The sequence below is a fragment of the Dipodomys merriami genome, unplaced genomic scaffold (assembly GCF_024711535.1).
Source record: "Dipodomys merriami isolate MVZ:Mamm:240054 unplaced genomic scaffold, mDipMer1.0.p SCAF_5, whole genome shotgun sequence".
Lineage (NCBI taxonomy): Eukaryota > Metazoa > Chordata > Mammalia > Rodentia > Heteromyidae > Dipodomys > Dipodomys merriami.
The window spans coordinates 21,041,907-21,047,499 of NW_027206068.1; the positions used below are offsets into that span (position 1 = coordinate 21,041,907).

Consider the following 5,593-nt stretch of genomic DNA (forward strand, 5'->3'; position numbering starts at 1 on the left):
CAAGTGTGGGAACTAAAATACAGCTTCCAAATCTTTCCTAATGACTAGAGAGCTTGGAGACATATGCTCTTATCATATGAGCTAAAATACGATATTTTCCTTTGAGAGTTTGTGTTATCTCACTGAGGAAGAGTATCTCCAGTTTCGCCCATTTTTCTGCAAACAAGATCATTTCATTCTTCATGATTGCTGACGAATACTCCATTACATGTATTTTCTTTATCCAATCACTGGCTGTTAAGAACCTAAGGTGATTCCACAGCTTGGCTATTGTCAGCATGCTGCAATACATATGAGTGTACATTACTATAAGTTGATTTACATTACTTCAAATGTGTAGTTCTAGTTTCTTTTTTTTTTCTTTTTTATTGTCAAGGTGATGTACAGAGGGGTTACAGTTACATAAGTAAGATAATGAGTACATTTCTTGTCAAACTTGTTGCCCCTTCCCTCATTTTTCACCTACTTTCCCTCCCCCACTCCCCACCACCATCTTGTACAAATCATTTCCAACATATTGTCTTGTGAATATCACTGTTGCATTGGTTCTCCTCTTGTCCTTTGTCTCACCATTGCTTCTCAGCCTTTTGGCTAAGATCAAGTATAGTATCTGTGTAGTATCAAGTATACTATCTATGTAGTATCAATTTATAGTTAGTTTCTTACGGAATTCCCATATTGATGTTCACAATGGCCAGACTAATTTACATTTCCAACAGTTTGCTTTTTCCTCCCCGTATCCTCATTAGTGCTTGTTGTTGGTCTTCTGACTGGAATGAGATGAAATCTCAGTGTTATTTTGATTTGCATTTCCTTGATGGCTAAGTATTTTGAATATTTCTCCATGTATTTATTAGGCATTCATACTTATCTTGTGAGAACTCTCCAGCTCAGTTGCTGGAGCTCAGTTGCTCATTAATAAATTAGATTATATATGCTCCTGGTGTTTATGTTTTGAACTTTTTGTATGCTCTGGCTATTATGTCCAGTGAATAGCCCAGAAGATTTTTGTGGATTTTATCATCATTCTGATATCTGTTATCTTTCTTGAGCAGAAGTATGTGCAATTGTATGTGTGTGCTAATATTGGATTGAATTCTGGGCCTTGTGATCTTCCTCCACAATTTTGCTCATGGTTAGAAGGCTAAGATTCGAGTCATACTACCACTTTTGGTTTTTTGTTGGTTAATTGGAGAAAAGTCTCATGCCTTTACCCAGGATGGCTTCAAGCCTCAGTCCAGAGTTATCAGACTCCTGAATAGCTAGATTAGAGATGTGAGCCACCAGCACCCAGATCTAGGTATTTAGGGTCTTTTAATGAGGTCTCAATTTTCTTGCAAGTTCCATTCATTTCTTTATTCTTCATTTTTACCCAAGTGACCTAATATATTTACATTATATTTAAGACCTAATAGTCTCTCTTCAATTTGATTCAGTCGATTTGAGATTTGTATTTCTATGGAGATTTGCATTTCATAGTTTCTGTATCTTTATTGAGTTTCTTGTGTATAACCTTTATCTGTATTAGCTTTGAATTCATTCAAATATTCATTCATGTCCCTTTAAATTTCATTGATCTCCTTCACAATTAGCTTTTGGAGTTCTTATGGCTTTGATCCTCTTCACAATCCTTAGTTTCTTTTTTTCTTTTTGTTTTTACTTTTTTTAAATAAGTTTTTTATTGTGAAAAAACTGTACAGAGGGGTTACACTTGCATGAGCAAAGTAATGAGTACATTTCTTTTTTTAAGTTTTTTTAATTTATTTTTATTGTGAAAATACTGTACAGAGGGGTTACAATTACATGGGCAAGATAATGAGTACATTTCTTATCAAGCATTGTTGCCTCCTACTTTCTTTTTCTCTTACCTTCCTTCCCCTCCCATCTCCACAACTACACTCCACCCTTGCCTAAATTGCAAAGTTCATTTTTTGGCATAATGTCTTGTACATCTCATTGTTGCAATGGGTCAACCTGTATCCCTACTTAAACAATTTATTTTTCCATTCCCCTCCCCAAATTATACCAATATCAAATACAGTGAAAACAGGAGTTATAACATGGGAGAGGGACATACAAAGCAACAAAAAAAAATCATGTGGTACCTTATAAATACATTAGAAACAATAGCAAGAAAGAAAAATTACTTAGTTTCTATTACTGTGAGACTGTGGAGTTTTAGAGAAGTTGTTTTTAGTTGGCTTGTTTGTTTGTTTTTTCCATAGTTTTGTGGAACACTACTACTGCTTATCCATCATTTCTAAGAAAAGAATAAAAACTACAGCAGAATTGTCCCATTAATTGTAATGAACATTTTTTAGGTTTCTTGAAAAATGATAGTCATTGTGTAACTAAAGAGTTTTATTAGTTTAGAATTCCTGCCAGCAAATTATGGAAGTGTTTATTTACATGAATGGACTCAACAATCTAATTTACACAGATTAAAAAAAGAGAGATGACACATTTCATAGACATAAAATGGTAACTTTTAAATTCATATGCCTTTGATTTCTAGTAAGATTGAAGACCTATATATTTCACTATTTGTATTTCTCTTCAATTATTATTCTACTTACATCTTTTGTCAGTTTCAGTTAATTTTTTTAATTTGTCATCATACTAGACAAGGCCTTAATGTATATTCCTTTGTAAATTTCTATTTTTATAAAATTTATATATTCCACACTAATCACATTTTTATACATGGAGTATTTTATTATTAAAATCTATGCTAGCATTTAAAGAATAAAGGAAAACATATTTTAACTTTATTAAGTTAATTAAATTATCACTAAGTATACAGCAGTTACTTAATTGCTGAATAAGTGGACAGATGAAGAATAGATTTTTATTCAGAACAGTTAAATTCTGAAGAGATTGATTTATTCAAGAAGGTATATTATGTCCTTCAAATACCTTTAAAACATTTCTATCCTACTTCTCCAACTACTGAATTATAGCAATTTTAGTAGAGCAGTAACTCAAGGTACAGAAAAATGCATATTTAGAAATACTATCAATTATCAATGTTATCAACTAATCATTAATTCTCAATTGTTACTGAGTTTTAAAAGTACAAAATATTTTCTGTTACCATCTTAATATCAACTAATCCCATTGTCTGTAAAAAGGTTTTACATACATGTCACCAAGTTATGCCTCTTCCATCATTTTTCTTTCTGCTTTATTTTTTACATTATCTATAATAGTAGAATGCTTTTTAAAATATATATTTTGTTATTGAAAAGGTGATATACAGAAGTGTTACAGTTATATAAGTCAAGTAATGAACATATTTCTTCCTGAATCATGTCACCCCTTCCCTCACGCTCTCCTAGCTTTTCCCTCTGGTTGCCACCCACAAGTTATATAGTTCATTTTCCACATAGTATCTAGTGAGTACCACTGCTGTGTTTGTTCACTCTTTTTCCTACCTTTTTTGTACCTCCTCTTACCCTCTGATCCTATGAATATCCTTCTTTAATCTCCCTGTGTGAATGTCTAGAGACCTGTATAATTTATTCTGCCTATGTATATTTTTTTTTAACCATCCAGTGTGTTTACTTGTAGATTTATAGCACATTCTAGTTAACAGAAATGAAGGAACCTATGCAACCTTTTTTTCTTTGGGCCTGGCTTACTTTGCTTAATATAATTTTCCCAAGTCTTTCCATTTCCTTATGAATAGTAGAATATCATTCTTTCTCATAGAAGCATAGAATTCCATTTTGTATATATACCATATTTTCTTGATCTTTGTCTGCTGAAGGGCATCTGGGTTAATTCCGTATCTTGTCTATGGTAAACAATGCTGCAATGATTAGTATTTACATCACACATGATGTAGTTTTTGTTTCCAATAGATTTACTCAGATAGCTTACACATTTTGAAATATTCCCTACAATGTAACTATTGTTGAAGTCTGCCACGGATATCTCTGTCCTCTAGAATCAGGAGATCAACTAAGCCTGGCTAGGTATTCACCACCTCTACTGACTACAGAGAGCACATTTAAAACTCATCTAAGTACAGAATGTTGCTCATAAAAAAAATGAAGTCACTGAGGATTAGGTCACTTGTGGAACACTTTATTCGTGTCCAGTTTTAGTATTTTCCACTGTCAAACAGCATAACATTAAAAAAGAAGAAAGTATGACCGATAACTATGAAAATGATTATAATATTTGAAATTTATGATTACTTCTTTCTTTTCTAAAACTTGGTACTTCGTTTGATACCTTTATCCATAGGAATTACAAGATTTTGCTATAATAAATAATTTTAGTTAGAACAGCTTCGCAGAAAAAAAAAGAAGGTTTTGTATTGCTGTTGTTCACCCATCCAGATGTTTGTTGCATGGCAGTTCTAACCTAACAAACAGCTTAATTCCAGTTATCTGCCCATAGGGAGCACTGGGAAACTCATACTGAATTTTTCTCTAGACCTCAATTCCCAGGACAAGCTATAAAACTAGTTTAAACTAACACACCTGGGGAACAGGACTGATTTTAGCCATCCATAGCCATTTTTGTAACATTGTTCCTATATGTACCTTTAAGCCTTTATCACACAATATATTAAATAATGCTATATTTTCTTTTTTAAATTTAATTTGATTTTACTGCAAAAGTGACATCCAGAGGGGTTGCAGTTACATAGTAAGGTAACGAATACATTTCTTGTCGAACTTTGTTACTCCTCCCTCAGTTTTTCCTACTTCCTCCCTGCTCCCCTCCTCCACCCAAGCTTCCCCAATTTATAAAGTTCATTTCCAACATAGTGTCTTGTGAGTACTGCTGTGGCCTTGGTTTACCCTTTGTCCTTTGTCTCACCATTTTGTTATTCCCCTTCCCTTCCCCAAATTAGATAAACATATATTCAAGATACCAGAATCAAAAAACAGTGACAACAGGGTATAAACCAAAGAGGGGAAAAATGGAAGAAAAAGAAAGAACTTCAAGCCAGGTGCCGGTGGCTCATGCTTGTAATCCTAGCTATTCAGGAGGCTGAGATCTGAGGGTCACTGTTCTAAGCCAGCCCAGGCAGGAAAGTCCATGAGACTCTGATCTCCAATAAACTGCTAGAAAACCGGAAGTGACGCTTGGTTCAAGCGGTAGAGTGCTCACCTTGAGCTGAACAGGTGAGGGACAGCGCCCAAGCCCAGAGTTCAAGCCCCACGACCAACAAAAAAAACTTCACACTGGGCTGGGAAGTTGGCTCAGTGGTAGAGCGCTTGCCTTGCATACCAGAGGCCCTGGGTTCGATTCCTCAGCACCACATAAGCAAAAAAAAAAAAAAAAAGAAAGAAAGAAAAGAAAAAAGCCGGAAGTGGCTCTGTGGCTCAAGTGGTAGAGTGCTATCCTTGAGCTAAAGAGCTGAGGGACAGCACTCAGGCCCAGAGTTCAGGCCCCACGACCGGACCCAAAAAAAACAACAAAAAAAAAAAACTTCACACTTTACTGGAGAAAGGTCAGTTGTTATTATATAGCAGGGAATACTCAATTGGGACCTTCATGGTACTTCCCATAGCTTTAACGAGACAGAATATATTGTTATCAGCTCATTAGCCAAAGATTAGAAAGAACTTTAATT

General features: G+C 34.5%; 1 pseudogene; it reads left to right on the forward strand.

Annotated features, from left to right (window-relative positions):
• Positions 1-571: 571 nt before the first annotated feature.
• On the forward strand, positions 572-735 carry LOC138810285 (U2 spliceosomal RNA; annotated as a pseudogene).
• Positions 736-5,593: the final 4,858 nt, after the last annotated feature.